Genomic DNA, 11,559 nt, shown 5'->3' on the forward strand with positions numbered 1-11,559 from the left:
ATAAGGGGACAATGATCTTATTTGATTTATTACTTGTCATTAACCACTTTCTAGATCAGTCTTAGATTTACTAGTTACAGAAGTGCTAAAGATAGTAAAGTGGATCAACATGTCAACTATGTTTGCACTTACTGAGAGTGTTTGAAAGAACCAAAGCTGACCTCTAACCTAATACAAACATTATTTGCTTGTCTTTGGGCTTGGCATACATGGGATCAGATTCTTCAAACAAGTCTGAAAGGTAAAGCCTTGTGTATATACATCTCCCTCTCTATTTCGAAATTTTTAGATTAGATAGTTTTATATTTATTTATATAAAAAAGATATTTATAGTATAGCTAATACTTTGGAAAAGAATTCGAACAGGACTTGCTGGCAACAACCATTAAGGCTTGATTCATAAGAATTCCATAGGTAAATGATTTGAACAGGACTCGGTGGCTACAACCATTAAGGCTTGCTTCAGATAAATCCTAGGATATAGGTAAAAAAAAAGTGAACAGGATTTGGTGGTTAAAACCATTAAAACTTGATTCATGGAAGCCTGTCCAATCTTGGTCAATGAATCTGCAATATAGTAGTCTTTGACTAAGAGAGAAATTAGTTGAGAGAGAGAAAATGAACTTCTTTTTATCTGTAGGTCCAGATACTTGTTTGATCATCCTTGCATCATGTGATCGATACTCCCAAGGTAAAGCTTACACAATTATTTTATGCAAGAAATGAGGTTAGTAGAGGGGATTGTCATACATGATTAGTTGAGTTGTTGACTATGAGAATTTGGTTGCTATGCTAGGATATGGTATAATGTGCTTGTAATTAGGATGTTTATAACTTGGCTTGCACTACTAGGAAGATATGACTGAGATTTTTAAACTTTTTGAGTCCCTGCCATTTTCAAACATTTTCCAGAGAGACTACCAGTTGTTTTTGCTTGAGGACAAATAAAAGGGTAAGTCTGGGGGAGTTGATACACCATCAATTTGCCCGATTTTAGTCATTGTATATTAGAGTTTTATGGTATATTTAATCTATTTTGGAGTCTAGATAGCATATTTATAGGCTCAGGAGCAATTGGAGCAAAGATGGTGATTTTGGAGTATTTTGGAGCACTTTAGAGATTTCACCCGAGAAGACCATATCGACCACCCGAGGTCGACACAGAGAGACGCCCGTCGATCGATACACCTTCAGTGGTATCAATCGATATTAAACCGCAGAAGCCCATATTGGTCACAGCCGACATGAAGCCTAAGATCCCATCTATTTACCAAGATACCCCTGACGAGTTTTAACCTAATTATTCTAGTATTTATGTCTTGTCTAAGTGTTTTGACACAAACACGGTTTTTAGAGTTTTTAGACATAGTTCCTACCTAAGGTTTTCATACCATTTGTTTTGTGAGAGAGAGAGAGAGTTATCATTGAGAGCTTTCTTGAACACCTTTGTTTTCTATTATATTTATTTGATGAAGCTTTATTTAACAGTTATGATGTTTTGCTTAGCTATGTCTGAGTAAATACCCTTGTTAGATTTATGATTCAAACAGGTTTTGAGGGATTAGCCCTAAATATGAATACTTGAGCATGTGATATTCATCTTAGAAGATTGTTCTTAATGCTTGTATAGGAGTAGCTAACCTATACTTGAGCATGTGATATTCACCCGTCGTAAAGACTATCCGACATACAATCGTCGTAAAATTTACGACAAATACATATCATTGTCCATTCGTCGTAAACTTATTTGTCGTAAAGTCGATGTAGATTGGATGTACAAGATTGGCGTAATATTGAGGTAAAGCATCGACGTAATTTAGAGGTTAAATGGAAGAAAAATGTTTGTTGTAATGTAGATGTAGATTCGATGTACGAAATCGACGTAATGTCCATGTAATCAATCGACGTACATTAGAGGTTACTGTGAAGTAAAATGTATGACTAATTTAAGACTTTTCTCGTAAAAAATGGTAGAATTGTCGGCTGTAGAATCGTCTATGTAATATTCTCATCATTGTAATAGCATAATTAATCAGGCGTTTAAAAAAAAATTAATAAAATAAAAAAAATATATTTTTAATAATTGTTTAATACAAAATATACCATTTAAAATATAATCTATTAAAATATTTTAATATCCAAAAAATATGCATACAAACCGAAAATGAAAAAAATTAACCTATACTAAGGAAGGTGAAGATCATCTCGGAGCTCGGAACTACGGAGATCAGCTTATCTATCTAAATCCGCTTGCTCTTTGGGAGCAGGGTTGCGGCGCGGACGTAGAGACCGCCATATCCGCGCAACATTCAGGTTTGATTCTGCCATGAGTTCGAGGACGCTAGTGAAAAGCTGATTATCAGACCACATCTCTGTAATGACCTCTTTGGCAGCCGTCAAATCCTCTTTGGCAGCCATCAAATCTGTCTGGAGCTGAACATGTTCCTCCTGCCTTGTAGCAGCGTAAGCCGCTGTTACCCTAGGAACATCGTTCACCGAACCGATCCCCACTATCCGTTCCCTTTTCTTCGGGATAATCTGCAATTAATTAACTACGATGGATTTAATAAATATATATAAATAAACAAATATATATATATAGTGTAAAAATAAATAAACAAATATTAAATTACCTATTCAAAAATTTTATCTTTTTCGGCGGTAGATAACTGGACTGGTGGGGCATCCGGGGTCTGTCGAGACAACTGGGTCTCGACCTCCTGGATCCGAGTCTACACTTCGTTGTGGATCCTTTCAGCTCGGGCGTCCATGAACGTGCCATCTTTATGGCTGTGTGTCTTCTTGTAAAGTTCTGCAAGGGATGAAGGCTCCCCTTTCTCAGCGGCCTACGTTCAAATTATTTATTAGTTTAAGCATTAGTAGACAATTAAAATATTGTAAATAAATTACACTTACCATCTTCAAGGCGACTCCAGCGTGGGGAGTCTGCCCAGAAGTATGGGGCAACGGCATATTACCCTCCGCGTCACGTGTCATCCGGGCCGCTGAACAGTTGTTGGACGTGCGAATATTCCGAGGCTTCATCCAATAAGCCTTGAGGCCAGTCTACACGTAAGTCGCTGATGTACGTCGGTTTTGCAGCATCCCCCTCAAACTGCCACTTGTCTTTCCAGTCACCAACATTGTTCTTAAGGCACGCCATCGCCTTCTCGTTGAAAGCCTCTTTGACTTTCTCGTTGATGCCAATGGACCAATTCTATTTTTGCTACAAAAAAAATTAATTTTCAAATTAATAAATGAATTAAATATTAAAATTTGAAAATTTTAAATAAATATAAAAAAAATAATAATAATTACCGCAAAAAATTTAAACCACGTCATTCGAATGTACTCAGGTGTAAGAGTCTAGTTTGGATGGGGTTCAGTGAAGTATGACCTGATGCAATCTGAAACAGATGATCCCAAGTTGTTGTTTGTCTTAAACCTGAAAATTTAGAGGAATAATAAAATTTAAATAATTAAAAAAATAAAATAAATATGTAGATTAAATAATTAAAAATAAAGAAAATATTATTACCAAACTGTATTTGGTGGTCGATCGGGGTCAATAATAGTTAAAACTTCCCGACCAGGCATTTGGAGCAGGTCCTCGACCTCATACCTGGCATACGGAGCATCAAGTGGCACCATCAAATACGGACGAGGCTGCGGATTCCCAACAGGTGCTGCAGGAGGTGGTGCATCATTGGCGGGTTGTGGCGGCTGAGGCTGCGGAGGAGGGTGCGGATGGTGTGGAGGACACATAAACGATGGAGGCGGAGGCACATACTGATGACTTGAAGTCTGTGGTGATGATATTCCCTGAGATTGACTCTTAGGGACAAATTCGGGTGCGGTTCCACCACCGGAGGTAGAAGCTCAGGGATTATTCGGGCCACTGAGGAATATAGTCTCGTACCTCGGTTTGTTCCTAAGTCGTTGCCTACCAGATATGTTGCTAACCTATTTTACAAAATACAATTTTTGATTGTTATTTGAGTTTGATTATTCAAATTTAATTCCGTAAACTAACCACCTAAACTAAACACTTCCAAACCTAATCGAAATTCCCTAACTGACCACCTAAACTTAAAAAAAAACCTAGAGATATGGTAATCCGACGGTAGAGAGAGAAAGAACAGAGAGCAACTCGATGGAGACCGAGTATATATAAGATTCTCGAATTTGTCGTACATTCGTCGTACATGTACGACCAATTACCGGTGACCCGTGTTTCTCTGTACGATGAATCCAGGTCGACCTGCGTTTTAATTGTACGACAATTTAGGGTCGACCCGCGTTTTTGTTGTACGACGATTTAGGGACGAATTGTTTTATTTTAAAAAACAAACGGGCGAGCACGATCATAGTTCATGTCTACATAGCTTTCCTCGGTTCTTCGGCTTTCATACCCGAGAAACCGAGGAAGAGCTATGCAGAATTGAAAAGAACTTTTCTGGTGACCATGCACGCCCGTCTGTTTCGTGGGAAGATTCACTCTTCACATTTGATTTATATGATTCTTGTGATTTGGAAGTGGTTGTGGAGTGCATATTTATAGTGTAATTTGTACGACTACAAAGATTCAAATTTTTACGACTGGATAAGGATGACCCGCATTTTCCTTGTACGACGATTTAAGGTCGACCTGCCTTTTCCTTTTACGACAATTTAGGGTCGACCCCTGTTTTCAGTGTACGACGATTTAGGGTCGACCCGCGTTTTTCTTGTACGACGATTTAAGGAAGAAATGTGTTAATACCCTAAAATCCAAAACTCAAAACCCAAACCCTAAACACATACCTTCTTAACTTACATTTTCAAAATCAAAAACCACACAATCTCAGAACCTCAAAACATTCATGTCATAAATAAGGGAAAAAATAAAACACAATGAGTCTAACAAGATAGTGAAACACAATGAGTCTAATAACATAGTCAATCTTCGTCTGCACCATAACTCGGCTCATCACTACAATCATCAATTTCTTCAAATTCTTCTTGGTTGCCATCGTCCGTTATATCGTCTGGAAGATCTTCATATCCCATGTTTTGTGGATCAACAAGTAAGATTTCATCCATAGCTTGATCAGGTAATTCCACGACATTAATGAAATCTTCTTGCAGAGGTGGTTGTTCATCTCTGATAACTCGGCCTCGAGGTGTAACTTTTATAGCGGCTAACCAACATATTCCAGATTGTTTAATCCTCGGATACAGAATAAAACAAACTTGATCTGCTTGAGACGCCAATATGTAAGGCTCAAATTTGTTGTACCTCCGTGCAGCATTACCATCCACAACTCCAAACTTGCTATACCGAAGACCTCTATTTACTGTGAGGTTGAACCAGTCACATTTGAAGATGACGCAATTCATCTTTACTAAGCTTGGGAATTCCACTTCGATGATCTCTTGTAAGATTCCATAGAATTATGTTTCACCTTTCACACATATTCCAGTTCATCTTTGCTCGCCTACTTCCATACTCGTAAGTGTGAAAAGTTTATCCTCATGTAAAATACATAGATACTTTAATGACCTTAGCGAGCGGACCTTGTATCGATTCGTGAAACCACAGAAGATAGAATGGATCATCATAATCAACCTGTATTTATATTTTGACACATACAATTTTTATTTATTTATTTAAGTCAAATATGCAAACGATATAGATACCTGTGTTTTTAGCCACTTCACGAAGTGTTGCTCTTTCCATTTGTTAAGATCATTTGTTGATATCCCGATATAACTTCTTCAACTTGTGCAATAAACTCACTGTATTTGAAAACAAAATCATCAAGTTAGTATAAAAAATTATCTAACTATCCACTAAGAAAAACTAAAAGTTACCTCTCAAATGACTATATTTCATCGCAGTTAAGGAGTATATATGTGTGTGCACTGTGAGCGTTTTCCGTATTCAACCACCAAACTTCTCTCAGTTTTCCCCCTAAACATCCAATCTGACAGAATATGTATGGAACACCTGGCACAGCATAGGTTGACATCACACCACCGTCATCATATCGGCCTGCCGCCCTTTTCCGAGTCCGGACTTGTGACCCAAAGTAATACGCCGTGAAATGAGATGTTTCCTCATTCAAACTCCCAGCAACTATTGAACTTTCGACCCTTGCAAGATTTTTGGCTTTTCCTTTCAAATGTTTCATGGATTTCTCATAAGGGTACATCCATCCGTTATGAACAGGTCCACGCATCAATGCCTCATACGGGAGGTGGACAACAAGATGTTCCATCACCTCAAAAAATGATGGAGGGAACATTTTCTCCAAATTGCACATTAAGATGGGTATATTTTCATCAAGTTGTCTGATGCCATCTTCATTTAACGTATGTGTGCTAAGATCTCTGAAAAAATGCTCAAATGCCTACAAATAATGTACAAGTCAACGTAAGATACTATTTGTAACTTTTTTCCAACAAGAAAAAAAAGTAATAATAATTTTATTTGTTACCTACAAGTGCTTCGTGAACATGTTTTGGTAGTAACTCCGCAAATGCAAATGGTAAGAGTCGTTGCATAAACACATGACAGTCATGACTCTTCATCCCTGAAAACTTTTATCCATGCTCAACGCATCTCGACATATTTGATACGTAACCATCAGAAAACTTCACATCTGATGCCACCCACTTGAAAAATACCGCATTCGCTTCTGTTGACAATCTGAAAATAGGAACCGGAATTTGCCCATTGTTTTTAATATGCAGCTCACTCCTAGCACATAATGCAGGCAAGTCCAACCTTGAGTTCTTTTTATGTTTTGTCTTCCTGGGGACGTTCAGTAATGTATTGATGATGTTGTCAAAAAAGTTTTTCTCTATATGCATCACATCAAGATTGTGTCGCAGAAGTAGATCTTTCCAATATGGAAGTTCCCATAATATACTCTTCTTCTGCCAATTATGTTGTGTCCCGTAACCATCAGGCATATTTTCTGGAGTATGCCAATTACCCCATTTGCGGACTGTTTCTAATGCACCATAATAATCCATATCTTTCTCAATTTCCTCTCTAGATAAATATGGTGGAGCGGTCTCCCGTACAACTCTTTTTGTCCGAAACAATGTCTTGTTCCTTCTGTACGGATGGTTAATAGGAAGAAATCTTCATGACAGTTAAACGAAGACGTTTTCCTACCATTTTTTCAGCTCAAAAATGTGTCTGTGATTCCCACACAATACGGACAAGCTAGCTTCCCATGCGTCGTCCACCCTGATAACATCCCATATGCAGGAAAGTCACTGATGGTCCACAAAAGAACTGCTCGCATTGTAAAGTTTCTTCTCGTTGAGCAATCATTTGTCTCCACCCCTGTTGACCATAATTCCTTCAATTATTTTATCAAATGCTGTAGAAATACATCGAGGGACCTCTTCGGATGCTTAGGCCATGTATTAATATACTCATGAAAATGAATTCTCTTTGTACACATCTCCGGTGGAAGGTTGTAAGGCGTCAGTATGACTGCCTAAAGCGAGCGTTGTCTTCCAGATATTCCAAAAGGAATAAAGCCGCTCATGCACAAACCAAGATAAACATTGTGAGGGTTGCTTGCAAAATCCGGGTGCACCTTATTCAAGTGTTTCCACGCTTTTACATCTGAGGAATGTGAGAATGGTGAATCTCACATTCGTTCTGAGTATGTTCCGCATGCCATCTCATCACTGCTACAGTCTTTTTAGATTGATATAATCTCATCAGCCTATCCGTAATAGGTAAGTACCACATCTGCTGGTACGGTTCACTATTTCGCCCACGTCCTTGCGGCTTAAATCATGGCTTCTTGCAAATCGACACTCAACCAGTTCCGCATTTTCCTCCCAGTAGATCATACAGTTGTCGATGCACACATCTATCATCTCCGAAGGTAAGCCAAGACCGTGAACCAGTTTATGAATCTCATTAGAAGATTCAGCACACAGATTATCTTCAGATAAATACTCTGATCGTTCATCATTTGAATCAGCGAAGGAAGCTGCTCCGATTCGGATCTATATTTTCAAGGATATCAAAGCATCCATATATATATCCGAAAAATACTATTTTCCATTAAATCACGGGAATGGAAAAAAGAGGATTAATAAAAAGGACATGTACCAAGGAAAAGGAAGGGACAAAAATCGGGAAGATTTCCTATGTTTCCTTTTCGGGGAATTTCCAAAATTCCTCCAAAAGGGATCCGCCGACTTGACTCCCCTAACGCAACAGCTAGGGTTTCTCTACTTCCTTTTTTCGTGATCGAAAACCCGCTCGGTCCTAGGGATTGTATCCTGCTCGACCATTTCAGTCATCAACACGGCCCCCGCCTAAATCAGTATGAGAAACTAAGGCGTCTAAAGTAATCTCCAGCCTAGGAGAAAACTATCAAGGCAAGGTCCAGAAACACAAATTATCCCTTGATTTCAACTATAAAATCAAGGAATAAGGGGCAAACTGTAGGGAAAAAATATTCAAGTACTAGTTTCCTCCAGCTTCCGGATAGGCCCTCGACATCCGTACCCCTGCTTGAGAAGGAACCAGGGTCCAACCCCTGCCATCGGTCTGACCCCTTCTATCGAACCGACCCTTGAAGCAAAATAGAAGTTTTCTGCCTACTTTTCTGATTATGGAAGAGTTTTCCCTACTTGAAGCCGACATCTATAAATATAAAGGGGAATCACAAACCCTAGAACAAGGGATCAACTTTCAGAGGCTAAGAGATTAGAGTTTAGGCGACTAGAACTAGTTTTATGCACCAAACATTGTAGTCCCAAATCATAAACTCAATAATACATATCTTCTAACCTCGATTTCTTATCTCTAATTAAAAGTCTTCTAGTGTTCCGTAGTACTAAAATGACCTTACACAAAAATACCATAACAAAAAGAGGGATAGAAGATGGCGGATGGATCCTTGCTGTTGGATGTGTATCTCTCTCAGCAAGAACAGTGGATGAATGATTGATTGAAGATGGGATTTGGCTTGCTGGAAGTGTATCTCTCTCAAGACAAATCGTTGGTGGAAGATGGAGTGAAGAATCACCACAAGCTGGATGGTTTAAGCTTGATAAGATTCAAGATTGCTCCTGGCCGAATATATAATGAAAACTATTAGATATTCTCTTTATATTTCCATTTTATTTCCATCGACACACACACACACTAAAGAAGCAAGAGCATAAACAAAAAGGTAATGCAATCATAAGCTTATTCTCCAATTGACAGGAATGAAAAGATCATCGTTACTCGATAAGGTTCATCTACTTTTCTGACAGCACCTAAGTTTTGTGCAAATGCTCACGGCCATCATTACAAAGAAACAGAGGTCAAGATCAATCTTACATAGACCAACAGTTCCCAAATAATCTTCTCTTTTTTCCAGCTGAGCTTCATCCCTTATTTTCCTGTAACCAATAAAAAAGACATCTGCAAAAAGATACAACAAGAACCAAAATCACCTCAGAGTCAAATGGCTAGAGAGAGATGGTATAGGTCACTCACTATTCACTAAAGGAAGAAGGCAGTCAATGACAAGTCTAGATCGGTAAACAATTTTCAGAAATAAGAAAAGGTTTGAGTTTTTTTGTAGATACCTGTGGGGTGTTCATGGAGAAGGCTGTAGTGGTGAGAAGAAGCCTCTCAACGTATTTGCCCATGATATCAACCTCCAGGTTCACTTTCTGCCCAATTTTCTTGGTTGGAATCACCACATTATGCTGGGTATAACTTATACCGCATCCTCCAGAGTTTAAGGTGAACTACGCTGATCAGTCCTACATGATTACACCATTCAATCTGGAGAAGATTCAAAGATTTTCTGACTGAGATGTGGCTTGATATTTACTGTTGCAGGAGTTCCATCTCGAAACAATGGCACGGGCTAGCAAGCATGCAGAACTAGCTCCGTAAATACTAAAATATTTGTCTACAATGAGTAAGCCAAAAAAAAGGACTGTCGCAAATGTAAAACTCCATTGAGTTTAGCTACTTAAATCAAAAACCAACTGGGGATATATAATCCTTGATCCGTCTTCATATATAGGTTGTTGTTCACGTACTTTAGACTCCAACTTTCTTCACTCGCTTTGCTTCTGCCTGTAAGTCATGGTCTGAAAAGGAACAACCCAAATAAGGAATATTTTTTCAGATAGCTGAATCATACATGGAATAAGATAGATATAGAGAAACAAATTATTTATGAACAACTACACCTGAAAACGCTTCGTGGTCGCGTGAAACTATCTATATTCCAGACAAAACATCATCTCACAGAGGGAATATAAGTTGAGTCCTGTTTGTCTCCAAACCCATTTCTTAATTCCAGCTTCCCAGTTAGTCGTTGGTGTCCCAGTTAGTCGTTGGTGGCCTTTTTAACCGTAGGAGGTCCCATCAAATCCTTGACATAGAAGTGTGTATAGTACAGCAATGGACTGCAATGTCATCCCCGAACTGGTCAAATAAAATTTTAGAAGGAGATAAGAATATGACATAGCAAATAATAAGTGCACGGACCACAATACTACAGAACGATGAAGATATATGATCTTACCCCATGTCGTCAGCCAGAATGCGACCATTTTTATATTATCCTCAAACACAAATCGAACATGAACTGGACACCTTCTCTGCATCATCTGAAAGAAAAAACATCTCACCATGCAAGAAAAGTTGTATATATCATTCGTGATGCCAGACATAGATATAATGTGACACTAGTTTGCATATGTATTATTCACAAATTGTTCAATTTCAATAAGGGTAAAATACTGAGAGCATATGGCGATGTGCTTTAATATCAAAGCAAAGCTGGTAAGCAAGTTGATAGCGTTAAAGAATGATTACAATGTTCTTGACATTACTTGTTAGATAGAAAGTTGAAATACCTTGATGAGGCCGATGAAATCGAACAATTGTTCTTAAAGTTGCCACAATACCAATGGTTCAACTTAGTAGGTAGTACAAACACAACCGGGAGTTGAAGAACCCCAAAGCGTTTGAGAGTCGAAATGCGAGAAGACGGAGGCTTGAAAAGCTTCCTACATTAATCGGAGTGAAGGAAGGAAGGAAGGAAGAAAGGAAGGAGTGGCTGCCGTTGCACCTGTCAACAGTGCAGTAGAATCAATTCCATAACAATCAGAGTCAGAGCAACTAAATTAATCGGAGTGACTGGAACATGAGACGGGGAGGCTGCACGAACGCTGGAACCCAAAGACCAGTATGACTCTGTCCGCTACGCCTGTGTGCAGTATGTCGAGGGTCGAAGGTGTAGAAGCTGGAAAACGGAATCGATACAAACGATATATATTTACAAAACGACGTTAAGGAAAGTAACGAAATGAACATGGAGGCGAGATATGATCTCTTTCCTTAACTCTAAATATTCGCTCCGTAGTGAGACGGGCACTGGCGAAATATCGAGTCCCAGGATACAACCATGGCAGACGATTCACGCTTCACTCGTGAACGCCCTATCGAACTATAATCTAGGAAACACTCTCGGAAATAGACTTACGCTAAGAGAGACGAGCCACTTCCCGCAACAGCAGCTGCAC

At 38.8% G+C, this 11,559-nt stretch overlaps 2 long non-coding RNA genes across 3 annotated transcripts; both read right to left on the reverse strand.

The window, feature by feature from the left end:
* Nucleotides 1-2,153: 2,153 nt before the first annotated feature.
* On the reverse strand, nt 2,154-3,446 carry LOC130496532 (uncharacterized). The gene is made up of 4 exons (XR_008935692.1): nt 3,319-3,446; nt 2,917-3,226; nt 2,634-2,846; nt 2,154-2,538 (listed from the first exon to the last, which is right to left on the reverse strand). It is a non-coding gene; the product is annotated as an uncharacterized LOC130496532 (long non-coding RNA).
* A 4,955-nt stretch (nt 3,447-8,401) lies between these two features.
* On the reverse strand, nt 8,402-11,265 carry LOC108811393 (uncharacterized). Of its 2 annotated transcripts, XR_008935869.1 has the most exons (5): nt 10,557-11,265; nt 10,219-10,456; nt 9,601-10,116; nt 9,350-9,433; nt 8,402-9,093 (listed from the first exon to the last, which is right to left on the reverse strand). It is a non-coding gene; the product is annotated as an uncharacterized LOC108811393 (long non-coding RNA). The 2 variants fall into 2 exon arrangements; XR_008935868.1 differs by lacking the exon at nt 8,402-9,093 and having other exon boundaries at nt 9,150-9,433.
* Between the last annotated feature and the right edge of the window lie 294 nt (nt 11,266-11,559).

Source organism: Raphanus sativus, chromosome 6 (assembly GCF_000801105.2).
Source record: "Raphanus sativus cultivar WK10039 chromosome 6, ASM80110v3, whole genome shotgun sequence".
Classification (NCBI taxonomy): Eukaryota; Viridiplantae; Streptophyta; class Magnoliopsida; order Brassicales; family Brassicaceae; genus Raphanus; species Raphanus sativus.